Raw genomic sequence first — 14,549 nt, forward strand, 5'->3', positions numbered from 1 at the left:
CTTATTTTTAATTTTGAAAATGTTTTCTGTAAAAGACATAAATTTAATTGCACCCAAAATTTGTACATAGTAATTATCTGTAACATATTCAAATTTGCATGTGTGTAAAGTAATAGCTCACTACAAGGCTGACATGTGGCTTTATTTAAAATGATGTCGGGACTTCCCCGGTGGCGCAATGGTTGAGAATCCGCCTGCCAATGCAGGGGTACACGGGTTTGAGCCCTGGCCTGAAAAGATCCTACATGCCGCAGAGCAACTAAGCCTGTGTGCCACAACTACTGAGCCTGTGCTCTAGAGCCCGTGAGTCACAACTACTGAGCCCACATGCTGCAACTACTGAAGCCCGTGTGCCTAGAGCCCGTGCTCCACAAGCCCCTACTTGCCACAACTAGAGAAAGTCCATGCACAGCAACAAAGACCCAACACAGCCAATAAATTAATAAATAAATAAATTTATTTAAAAATAAATAAATAAATAAAAATAAAGTGATGTCAAATTGTGATTTTAGAGATGAGAGAGATTTTGTAGCATAGTGACTGGTTTTGTCTGAAATATCGTCAGGGGTAATCTTTTTATTTTAATATAAATCACACCTTATGTATTAAGTTTTCACTTTTTACCAAGGATTTTTATAAATATTTTCTCTATAATACGACTTTTACAGAAGATAAAATTGCTGCCAGATATCCAGCAGATTGGAAGCATATATTTCACTAACCTTAGATTTCTCATTTTTTACCAAGTCCGGTTTACACACCAACCTTCACAAATAGCTCTGCAGTTTTCTTTTAACCTACAACAGTGGCATTACATTCAGTTGTTTAACAGTAAATGACCCATGAGTTTACTGACAAAGAAAAAGTGGACTTAATATTTTATAAGTGCAATTACTCCTAATAAAGCTTTTTTGCACTGGACTTGGCTTCCCGAGCCTTTTGGACAATTGGAAGTATTAAATTCAGCATCAAAATGCAAAGAGCTGGTATCATTAAGGATACTCAAAAGCATATGCCAAGACACCAATGGCAATTCAAAACAAATTTAGACGGCTTAGAAATTGCCTTTATTTAGGCTCTACTGGAAGCAGTTCTCTTAGATGTATGCATATAACACCTTTTTAATGACTCCATTTCTACACTGCAGAGTTTAGTCAGCATGAAATACTCAGGAAGTAAATGGGGATTGGGACATCTGACACCTGGGTCTATGACAGTCTGTGTCCAGGAAGGTGTTTATGATGTAGAATCAGTGATGTCCTATTTGTCTTTAAAAAGAAATTGGTCTTTAACTGCCAAAAATAAGAGTATTAAATAGGGGCTTAGGAGGTGATCATGATGCCATTTTTGTTACCGCCTTTCCTTTCCCAAGAGAAAAAAGAAGGGCTGGGAAAAAATTTTTTTGACCAGATGAATATTTGATACTTAAACTGTCTACAAGGTAGTGTCTGAAAATAAAAAGATACATGCTGTGGCTAACTTGCTATTGACAAACTAGTGCTTCCATCAACCCCAAAGAATCAACTTAAAACTGAGCATCCACCCAATGTTCATAGCAGCACTATTTACAATAGTCAAGACATGGAAATAACCTAAATGACCATCAACAGATGAGTGGATAAAGAAGATGTGGTACATGTATACAATGGAATATTACTCGGCCATAGAAAAGAACAAAATAATGCCATTTGCAACAACATGGATGAACATAGAGATTACCATACTAAGTAAACTCAAACAAAGACAAATATCATATGATATCACTTATATATAGAATCTAATTTTTTAAAAAGATGCTAATGAATTTATTTACAAAATGGAAACAGACTCACAGATTTTGAAAACAAACGTATGGTTACCAAAGGAGAAATGTGAGGTAGGGGGAAGGAATAAATTAGGAGCTTGGGATTAACATACACACACTACTATATATAAAATAGATCAACAAAGACCTACTGTATAACACAGGGAACTCTATTCAATAATCTATATGGGTAAAGAATCTGAAAAAGAATGAATATATGTATACGTATAACTGAATGACTTTGCTATGCACCTGAAACTAACACACTATAAATCAACTATACTCCAATAAAATTTTTTTAAAATAATAATAATTTAATTAAAAAACTGAGCATCAAGAGGAAGTTGAGGAAAAGATTTCCAAAGATTATTCTATGGCCCCAACTCTTAATTTATCGCTGCCATTCATGCCTAGTAATTTGCTCTGCTATGTATTTTTATTACTAGTAAGAGTTTGAAATAAACTTTAAAAGACAATTTTACAATCTATGAACTTAAAGTTTGGAGAAAAAAACCCCATAGATGAAGTAAACTAGTATAAAACAATATTGCACTATAGCAAAACTTTTTAAAAGGCTTCCCTTCTAGGGTTGTGCTTATAAGAATTTATTAGCAAATGTTATATGCCACATGGTAACTTTGATTTATAAACTGCAGGTGTTTCATTTCATCTTTCCAATTATTAAATACAAATATTTTTATGGCAAGGATTTTTTCCTTGTTTTCTCCCAGCACATTTTTACCGAACTAGCCATTACCTCATTTAGCTGCTTTTGTTCAAATGAGTTTTCACCAAGTCTCTGCAGGGATTTTTGTTCAGTTCTGCTTAGAATCAGGGAAAGAGACCTAAATAGAGGGTTCTCTTCAGAACATTGGTTCTGTAACATAACCATTTGTGTGAATCGATATAAATACTCTTGAATAAAATATCTAATCAAAAGCCCTTTCAGCACATTTCTCAGTGGTCTTGGAACCACCACAAGAGGAGCTGGTTGCCAAAGCTCCTCTCTGCCCTCCACCACCTTCTTCTCTTCGGCTCTGGTAGAGGCTGCTTTGTTTCCCAGGGAGGGTATTATCCTATTTTTCTGATGTTAGACTGAAGTGGTACATGCGTAGTCGAGCTCAATGAAAGAGCCTGTAGAGGGTTTTTTTTTTTTTTTTTGCCAGCTGTTCTCTTGCTCCACACCAAAAGCCATAAATTATTTATTGAAATAATCATCACTTCAAGGGGGCAATTGGTCAGGAGCCAACTAGGGACAGTGAATGGAGGAGGTTTTTTAAATGCAACCTTGAAGCTAGCTATGGAATCCTGACTTACCACAAGCTGGAAGTGGCCCAAACCAGAAGAACTTTCAGCCAGTACACAGCTTCACAGAATCCTGGGGGTGGGGGGAGAATACCACTATGTCTTTTAGACAAGATCTTGGCTGGGCCTCTGTCAAGATACATTAAGGAAAACTTTTATTTTTTTTTAGAGTTAGCAGTTGGATTCAAGAAATGCAATGGATAAGAAAAGAAAGCTCATATTCCTCCTGTCTACAGAAGCTTAGACTAAATAGATCTGATATTCTACACCTACCAAAATACCTGAGGCTGGGCAGCACTGGGGGGCTTTATTGGGAAGAGGATGTGGGGTCTCAATTGGATCATTTACATCCAAACAAGTCAGTGTGATTTGAGGCTTTTTACCTTAAACTGATGATGAAATAATGACAAGCAACATTTATTGAGCATTTACTATGTACCAGCCAATATGCCAACAGTTTTCTGTGTTATTAAATATATAAAATTGCCATATAGACAGATTTGGGCAATTTCATCTAGTTTTGCATAATTTGTTATTTCAATTGATATTCACAATAGCTATGAATCGATATCATCACACCAACCTTATAGATAAAGAAACTAGTCAGTCTTTCCCAACTTTTGTTGAGAAGGTACTGTTTTAGGTACCTGATAAGAATGAACCCATTTAATTATTGCAATGACCTAATGAGGTACAACAGATTATATCCAGTATTAAGATTTAACTACAGATGAGAAAGCTGAGGCACGGAGAAGTAAAGCACACTGTGGAAGCCTGCACAGTTTATAAGGGTGTAAAGATGGAAACTGAACGGAGGCAATACGATCTCAGAAAATGCAGGAGATCAGGTGACGTTTCCATCGTCACACAGTCAAGAAGGTGCAGAGCCACAGTTCAACCCAGGTCTTTTTGATTTTACAGATTATACTCTTTAGAACTATTCTATCCTGTGGTTGAGAACTGAATAAAAGAAGCCAACGCTTGGCGAGCATTCTACAGTTAGTAGAGATGAAGTATGTTTGGATTCCATTTTATGAAAGAAACTAACATTTTTTGAATATTCATTATATGATAGATACTGGACTGGCAATTGACTTAACTTATCAATTTCCATCCTCTTACAGGAAATTATTATCCCCATCTTAACGAGAGAAAAAAATAGGTTCAGAGGAGTTAAGTAACTTGTTCAACTTGGCAAAGCAGGCATTCAAGCCCAAGTCTGTGCCATTCCTTTTGGTGATGCAGTGGAAGGAGCAGGAACGCGAGAGCTGGTGAAATACTGAATCTGAAATTGGACTGCTGGGGCTTGCTTAGAGCTGCAGGGCAGGCTGAGAGGTCTTCAGGCTCTGCACACGCCTGGGGAGCTAGGCACCCTGGTCTCTTGCAAGCCAGACCAAGTAGTGATCCAAAGCTTCCTCGTGATGCCAAGCTGTGCAAGATTCAGAGCCACAGCCTCCATCAACCAGCCAGAGTCTTTTCTTCTGCAGTAAGCTTTGCCCTGCAGGGCCAGGATCAAAACTTGGTCTCCACAGGCCTCCTCACACAGATTGTTACCAAGAAAGCAAACAATCTAAAATCAAAAATTCTGCTCTGGAGGAGGCAGGAAAGACAAGAGGCTTGACTGCCCTTGCTTATTGCAAACAAGACAATTTGGGCTACAGCTGGTGCATGGGAAACTCATTACGGCCACTTGAAGCCTTGGCAAATACAGCAGGTAACCTGAGAGCCACAGCATGGAGCCTCCTGGTCCAGTAGTCAATCAATCTGCTGGCCAGATTGTGCCAAAGCAGACAGGACAGACCAGAGCGAGGCAGCAGATTAGGCCCCAGTAGTGCACATGGTCAGCTAAGGAGGAAAACAGGGCTGCATCGTGATCAGCAGTGATGGCAGAAGCAGCTCAGCATAGAATCACCATCAGTTTCTCTGCAGTAGAGACAGGATTTGACAAAGTACCCTTGAGAGGGGGTGGCTCCATTATTAATAATGGTAATAATAATGACAATAATAATAATAATAATACAATAAGCGCTTTACTGTATTAGTCAGGACCCTGGCATTAAACAGAACTCAGATTAGATGGGTTCATTGAAAAGAATTTAATGAGAATTTAATTTAACTTATAATAATGAGGGTAGATTTAAGAGACCCCCAAAGTAATGTTGAGACGCTGAGTTTGGTAAGCCTGAAAGGTGCAAGGGGAAAACATTGTGCTGTGAGGGATCAGTGATAGCTCAGGGTAGCTGTGATTATGCAGGATGCAGCCACCTTCAGGACTGTGATTTTGAAGGTGGAAGGGAGTGAGGAGAAGATTCCCTAACTTGTTTTTCCTCCCATTGACTGAAACAACCCAAAAGCCACACTGGAAAGGGAGCCCAGCTGATGCAATGTGTGCAGATCAGCTGCTCAGAGATGGGCATACAATGTTTAGGAGTGGGCAAACACATTAATCATCTAATCATGAACCTTGAGAAGTGGTTCCGTCTTTAGAACAGTGGCATCAGATGCAAATATCTTCAGGGGACACACAGGTACACAAACAGGAAGAGGGAACAACGGGTCAATAATAGACTCGTGAGTGTGTGCTCATCTAAGGGTGCATGGACACAACCCATGTCACTGCCTTTCAGCCTCAGGGTAATGTAGACCCAGCACTGCTAGAAGATCTGTTTTTAGAAGTGAAGCAGAAAGTCCAGATTATTGTGTGAAATCTCCTTAATTTTAAATATTGGCAGTTCATTGGGAAAAAAGGAGAGTTCCTGATGATCAAATAAAACACACCTGTGAGAGGTATTAATCCCACTTTTTGGAAATGAAGCAGATTATGTTGTGAATTCTACTAATTTTTTAAACATTGGCAATTCATTGAAAAAAAATCTTGTGATGACCAAATAAAGGACATCTGTGTAGGTATCCATCCCACATGCCACCTATGTTGATTACTCTTCTTCCCCCACTCATATCTTCTAGGTTCTTTTTTACTCCAGACACTGATGAGGTAAAAAGCTTCACTATGGGGAACATGATACACGTTTTTACAGCAGCACTGAATAGATTTCACTTTTCTGCCCCAGGGCTTTTCTGACCACCCCCACCCCCCCACCACAATGTTACAGTTGGAGGAACCATCTAGTACTCGGTACTTGCGTCTGAGTAATTAGAAATTCAAGAAGGCATAGATGACCAATGTGGTACCCAAGCTAGTTGATAATCACTCCCCGTTTCATGTCCTTGGCTGGGCAATTCCAAGACCCATGTGCATGGCTCCTCAGAGAGTTCAACTGCAGTAACCCACAATGGTAGACAAAGGATGAGAATGCATCCTTATGCTAGCTTCGCCTCTCCGTGCTTAATTTTCCTGAGTCTCTTGCTCCCGTACCTCGGGATAGAATACCAGAATAAACCACCTGCACACAACCCCCTTCTTAGGCTTTGCTTTCTGGAGGGACTGCTTCTAAGACGCTATCATTTCACAAATTCTGCTTGAGAAAAAATCTTAAGAAGGTTTTTCTGACTTTGTCTGAAAGACACTTTATGTTCACAGAATAAATATTGAATATTTGTGACAGAGGATCCCACCCAACCCTAAGTGTTTAAATACATGCGTTTAAGCTGAGAGAGAGGGTAGAAAGACAACTTGCATATTTGTGGCCAGGTATTGACCCGAGTCAGGAAATATATTCTGTAATGAATAAGCATGAATGTTTGGTTACCTTTTGAGCCCCCATCCCTTAGGAAATCGGTAGGAAATTTGATCTTGTCAGGAAATATATTCTGTAATGAATAAGCATGAATGTTTGGTTACCTTTTGAGCCCCCATCTCTTAGGAAATCAGTAGGAAATTTTATCTTGAAATATTTAACTTTTTTATGTGTTTAAATGCTGATTCCTAAAGTGTTTTTTGCACTCTTTTAGGTAAGGGAGTGTATAATACATATATTAACATCCTTCACAATAACAGTGTTAGTGTGTAAAGCCTAGCAAATAAGCATGTGATTAAACAAAATAAGACACAGTGTCAAGTGATTTATATTTATAATCCATACATTGATTGATCAAATCAATTCATCCAATTATTCATATGTTCAGTGTATGTTTATTATGTACTTTGTATATGTCAGGCACTGTGCTACACCCTGGGTTACCACAGTGAAGCCAAAGCTTTATCCCTGCCTTCATAAAGCTCATAGGCTAGTTTGTGGAAAAATGAAGTAAACATGTACAAATAGAAAATTAATAAATAAGTAAATTTGTCAGAGAAATATACAGCGTTCTGGAATTACATCAGAGGTACTCTTAACCCCAGATTTAGGAGATGAGGGAAAGTTCCTATAAGGAAGTTAATTTTCAGCTGAGATCTTAAGGACAAACAGAATTAGCTGAGGAGTAGAAACTGGAAAGGCTTACTTCTAGTACAAGAACCCAAAGGTGCAAGAGCTAGGGGCTGTAAGAGAGCACTGGAATGTTTGGATTGTGGGGGGAAGTACAATGAGGGTTGCTCACTAGAGAGGCAAGAAGCAGGTCAGGAAGACCACGTAAGGCGTGTGAAGGAGCATGGTCTTCACTCCCTCTGGTTTTGAGGAAGGAGGGGGCAAAAACTCCCAGGCTCTCTCAGCTTTGTCTGTGGGAGGGCACGGCAGAACCCAACAGCCAATGTCAGCCCTTTTCAAAGAGAGGCAGCGGCTGGCTGCTGGAAACAAAAGCACACAGAAAGCGTACTGAAGCTGGGAAGTAGGCCGGGGAGTGGGGAATTGTTACACCATCACAGTAAAAAGGAATCTGAGGGTATCGGGATGAAATGCTTCCATTATTCATTTTTGTCTGTGAGTAGTGTGCCAGTACTCACAGACACAAATGTGTATTAGTCATTATAGCTATACACATTAACAGGCAAAGGTTATTTTGCAATGATTCATAAAAGATGTTATCTAACATTACCAACGTTTTTACATTATTTAAAAATTAATGTAAGTCCTCCATTCCACAGAACATGTCTGGCACACTCACAGCAGGAATGGTCAGCAGTTGACCCAAGCTGAAAAGTTTAGATGACCATACAACCTTTATCTTCAGAATCCAGGTCTTCTTGAAAGTTAACGTTAGCTTAGTCCCCTCTAATTTTATTGTTCTGCCCCCATCTCCTCGGCCTCAGGAGTAAAGTTCTTCCCTGGGCTGCAACCATGGGATCCCTGAACACACTGTAGACAAACCAGCTACCAACCAAGCAATTATATTTATTGAGAGCCCCTCTGCACCAATGCCTAGCAGAGCCCTGACAAAAGTATGTTGAAGGATATCATCTCTCCTCTGTTTTAAACACAGCCATACTCTCCTTACAGCTCAAAATCAGTCTTTTACTTCCATTTACAGATTGCTCTAGACTCATTTATTATTAGCGCTAACACTACCATTTTTATACCTTAGGCTCAAGGCAAGAGAGGTACAAACCTGTGAGGCATTCATTTTCTCATTCATGTCAATGCCAGCACTTCTCTTGCACAAACCTGAGAGTGAGTGTCTCCTTAAACTGTGCACCCAGGTGCCTCACATCCCTCACCCTAAACAGAGTATAGCCCTATGTAGACTCAGTCAAGAAGTAGTGCAAAAAAGGAGGACTTTCTCCACACTGGCCAGAAACGGTTATCTTTCTCCTCACTCCTTTTCACATCCAGGGATGTATTTTGTATCATCAAATCATTCAAATCCAAAGCGTATAAACTCCAAAGACAGAACAACGTAAAATACAACCATAGCACCATGGGCACTGCAGAAATACGGCAGAGCTCACAGTCGATCATGGTACATACACACATGTAATGGACAAGACTCACTTCCTTGTCTTCCTGTGATGTCACACAGTAGATGAGGATATTATAAAGAGTCTTTAGAAAATTACTCAGGTGTGTCTGTACCATCCCTTCCTTCATTCATGTAATAAAAGTGTCTCGAACATTAACTATTTGCCAACCATGATGTCTGGTGCTGGGAACACAAAGATGATGTAGATGCAGTGTGGGTCTCTTTTCAAGAAAGTAATTTAATCTATCCTCCTGTCACTGGGAAGATGACAGACCACTGTGACAGAAAGTTCATAAAAAAGTAGAAAAGGCTATTTCAGTAACATATCCCATATTCTAACTGTCCTTTCAGCATCACAGCTCTTACTGACTAAAGAGCAATTTTCAAGTGGCAGATTGAAAATGAGACATGGCATGTGTAGTCTGAATGCAAAAGTGCTGATAACCACTTGCCACATTTTAATATTAACTAGTAGTAGAAGCAATTAAATCAGTTCCAGGGAGAACTGGAAGATGGCATAATAAACTTGTCTTGAAATGAAAGAAGTGAAAAGAATCCACTTTACTTGCACACAGGCATTCACTGGCCTGGGTCTGACCACTGAACTTCATTTTAAGATGAATAATTTAAGTTTAAAATGTCAAAGCAAAATAAAGCTCAAAATGGTCAAGCCTAGTGGTTAGGATCAGAAGCTCTGGAACCAGACTGCCTGGGGCTGTTGTTCAGCCTGGCCACTTACTGTCGACTGGACCTTGAATGAGTTACTTAACATTCTGTTGCTCAGTTTCCTCACCTGTAAAATAGCTAACATAATAATTTCTACTTCATAGGGTTTTAATGAGTACAAATGAGTTAATAATTGAAAAGTTCTTAAATCAGGGCCTGGAACGTTGAAGCACTCAATAAAATGTCTTGACAGGGCTTCCCTGGTGGCACACTGGTTGAGAGTCCGCCTGCTGATGCAGGGGACACGGGTTCGTGCCCTGGTCCGGGAAGATCCCACATGCCACGGAGGAGCTGGGCCCGTGAGCCATGGCCGTTGAGCCTGCGCGTCCGGAGCCTGTGCTCCGCAACGGGAGAGGCCACAACAGTGAGAGGCCCACGTACCGCAAAAAAGAAAAAAAAAATGTCTTGACATAATTATTACTGCCTGGAAAATATGAATAATAATATATTTGTTTTTCTTATAGAGTCGTATTTATGCAAGTAGATAAAATAAATTAAAATGAACTAAAAGTAGTACATTTTTAAAATATATTATTGTGGTAAAATGTATATGACATTAAAAGTTGTGGGTTTTTTTTAACCATTTAGTGTACTATTGAGTGGCATTAATTACATTCACAATGTTGTCAACCATCACCATTATTTCCAAACTGTTTTCATCACCTCAAATAGAAACTCTGTAACCATTAAGCAATAATTCCCTATTCCCACTTCCAGTCCCTGTTAACCTTAAATGTACTTTCTGTTTCCATCAATTTGCCTGTCCTAGGTATTTCATATAGGTGGGCTCATATGAAATTTGTCTTTTTTTAAAATTTATTTATCTTATTTTATTTTTATTGGAGTAAAATTGCTTTACAATATTGTGTTAGTTTCTGCTGTGCAATGAAGTGAATCAGCTATATGTATACATATATCCCCTGCCTCTTGGACTTCCCTCCTCCCCTTCTCCCCTGCCCCCATCTAGGTCATCACAGAGCACCAAGCTGAGCTCCCTGTGCTATACAGCAGGTTCCCACTAGTTTTCTATTTTACACATGGTAGTGTACTTATGTCAAACCTAATCTCCCAATTCGTCCCACCCTCCCCTTCCCCCACTGGGTCCACATGTCTGTTCTCTACGTCTACATCTCTATTCCTGCCCTACAAATAGGTAGATGGACCTAGAGTCTGTCATACAGAGCAAAGTAAGCCAGAAAGAGAAAAACAAATATCATATATTAATGAAATTTGTCTTTTTATGTCTTATTTCACTTAGCATAATTTCTTCAAGATTTATCTATATTGTAGTATGTTTCAGAACTTCCTTTTTTATGGTTGAATATTATTCATTTTATGGATATATTGCATTTTGTTCATCTGTTGATGGACACTTGGTTATTTCTACCTTTTGACTATTGTGAATAATGCTACAGTAAACACTGGTGTACAAGTATCTATTTGAGACTTTTCAGTTCTAGTAAGTATATATCTATTAGTAGAATTTCTGGGTTATATGATAATTCTATTTAATTTTTTGAGGAACAGCCATGTTGTTTTCCCCAGTGGGTCTACCATTTTCCTTCCCACCAACAAATGTATAAGGGTTCCAGTTTCTCCACTACCTCACCAGAATTTGTTGTTTTCTGATGATCATGAAGATTTCCATGCCAGAAGGTTTGAAGTTGTATCTCATGATAGTTTGGATTTATATTTACATAGTGACATATGATGTTGAGCAATTCATGTGCTTATTGGTCATTTGAATAGCTCTTTTTTTGGAGGACTATCTATTCAAGTCCTCTGTCCATTTGTTAATTGGGTTGTTTGTCCTTTTGTTGTTGCGTTGTATAAGTTCTTTGTATAATCTGGATATTAAACCCTTATTAGACATATGATTTGAATATATGCAAAGATTTGCAAAAATGTTCTCCCATTCTGTAGGTTGCCCTTTTTTGATAATGTTATTTGATGCACCAAAGCTTTTAATTTTGATAAAGTTCAATTTGTCTATTTTTCTTTTGTTCTCAAGGTCAAAGATTTACCTCTTTGCTTTCTTCTAAGAGCTTTATGATTTTAGTTTGAATTAAATATTATAAATTATTTCTAAAACAGCACATATCATATACTATTTGTAGCATGTTTTTCACCTAGAACTACCCATAGGACATTCACACTCATCTCTCATGATTTGTGGCAGAGATATTGCATATATGATCAGAGCATTCTCCTGGCATTGTACATAATTGTAGCTTCCATCCTCACCTTTAGTCACATCTTTGCACCTGTCTGAGATACTCATACAAATGTAGTTGGACAGCATTTTATGACATAAACCTAGAGAAAAGGGTTAGTGCTCCTGATCTCAAGTACCGGTGATAAGAAGACTTTGACCCTGAAGATGCATAAGACAAAAATTCAGCTAAAACTTTGATTCATTTAAGGAAGAAAAAAGTTCTAATTAAATCCATGGTAGTTTTTAATAGGTATTTCCTCAACATGGAATTTCAAAAGTTATGCAAGACCTCAATAACTTAGAATTTCCCTTTGCTGAATAATCCTTCAGTTATTCCTTCAGTTACCAAAGAATTCATCATAGAGGTCCATTTAGATAAATACTCCTTTAATGTATTTTTAAATGTCTTGATGTTAAAAATAATAATTAGTAATGTTATTAGAAACTAAAATATTTCACAAGATCAAGCACATTTGCATTAAAAAATTTTTAAGTTATCCAATTTAAAGTAAGGTGTAACAACTATATTTTAAATGCTATCAGTCAAATTACTGAAATAAATAATGTGCTTACAATGAGATAGTGGAGTTTCTCTGGTAATACATCCTTAGTGACTGCGCTGAAGGACTTAAAATTACCCAGGGACTTTTAATTTGGAACAGTACTTGGCTCATTATTTTGCACTGTACAAGTTTTTGGAGGAAAAGACCATCAAGACTATGTATTTTTACACCCAAATCCCACCACATAATTCCTTTAACACAATAGGCATTCAAGAAGCACTTGTTGAACAAAACATATAGTTATATACATACCTAGAGTTGATAATTAATAAATATTTGATCACCAAATGAAAAAGCATATTAAAATAAAGAATATATAATATTGTAATAATATTATTACAATCAAGGAACACAGTGTATCTTTCCATTTCTTTATATTATTTTCAAATTCCTTCATCAATATTTTAGAATTTTCAGAGTATAGGCTTTCACCTCCTTGGTAATTTTATTCCTAGGTATTTTATTATTTTTGATATGGTTTTAAATGGGACTTTTTTTTTGCCTTTTTTTGATAGTTCTTTATTACAGAAAAACAACACATTTCTGTAAACTAATCAGTGTATTAAGTTGTATCCTGCAAATTTACTGAATTCATTTATTACTTTTTCACAGAATTAGAACAAATAATTCTAAACTTTGTATGGAACTACAAAAGACTCCAAATTGCCAAAGCAATCTTGAGAAAAAAAACCAAAGCTGGAGGTATCACACTCCTGACTTTATACTATACTACAAAGCTACTGTCATCAAAACAGCATGGTACTGGCCCCAAAACAGACAATTAGATTAACAGAACAGAATAGAGAGCCCAGAAATAACCCCACACACCTCTAGTCAACTAGCCTATGACAAGGGAGACAAGAATATAGAATGGAGGAAAGACAGTCTCTTGAATAAGTGGTGCTGAGAAAACTGGGTAGCTACATGTCAAAGAATGAGATTAGAACATTTCTTTACACCTTATACAAAAATAAACTCAAAATGGATTAAAGACCTAAATATAAGACCTGAAATCATAAATCTCCTAGAAGAGAAGAAAACTGACTCACAGATATAGAGAAGAAACTATTGGTAACCAGTGGGAAGAGGGGTAAAATAGGGTTATGGGATTAAGAGATACAAACTGCTATATATAAAATAGAAAAAGCAATAAGAACATATTGCACAGCCCAGGGAGATATAGCCATTGTTTTGTAACAACCTTAAATGGAGTATAATCTATAAAATTACTGAATCACTATATTGTACACCTGGAACTAATATAATATTGTAATCAACCATATTTCAATTAAAAAAAAAGAATACATTGTAGAAAACAGAAGTACCAAGCAAGTCAATTACTCAGGGCAAGAGGATTTAAAACCAACTAACTTTTGTGAATTAGATACACATTAATGTCCTATGCATTTAATAAAAGGCACTTTATACATATGATCTCTAGAAATGAAGATGATTTTTCAGAAGAATAATAAAGTAACATGGATGCCACTTAGATACATCTGAGTGTATCTGAGGTATGTACTGACTTTATTGTAGAGTGTATTACATTTAGTGCATAGTGTGCTAAGATTCCTGTGAAGGAAAGGTAGTGTGGTTGAGTAAGAAGAAACCTTGCAGAACTAATGTAATTACTTTCACTTCAGAGAACAAGCTTCAGAAGCACTGAGTTATATGAAACTAGAACACACAAAGTTCTAAGTTAAAATACTGGAACTGTTGTTGAGTCTCAAAAGACACTGCCTCTTTCTTCCACAGGATTATTTTTGAAAGTGTATTTTATAATATTTTGAAGATTTACACCTATTTTATTTCCTAATTCTCCACAATAGCCCTATCTTTTGCCAGGTAAGCTAAAGCAAATCTATGATTGGAGTTAGAATGAAAAAAAGTCTATTGATGAAATATTTTACTTTAACTAGTTATTTCAAAAAAACAACAATGCATTCAATGTAGTAAGTGTTTTCACTTAATTATACTATTTTTTTAAATAAAAGGGTAGTTGTTTCTTTGAATTGACACATATTTCAGGATGTATATTCATGAACTTATATAGAAACCTCTGGGGCAAACAACTGGTTCACTGATTTGGCATTTGAGAGAAAGAAATAATCTCTTTGGGTTGATTTTATTTTTCCATGAG

This window comes from Delphinus delphis, chromosome 3 (genome assembly GCF_949987515.2).
Source record: "Delphinus delphis chromosome 3, mDelDel1.2, whole genome shotgun sequence".
Lineage (NCBI taxonomy): Eukaryota > Metazoa > Chordata > Mammalia > Artiodactyla > Delphinidae > Delphinus > Delphinus delphis.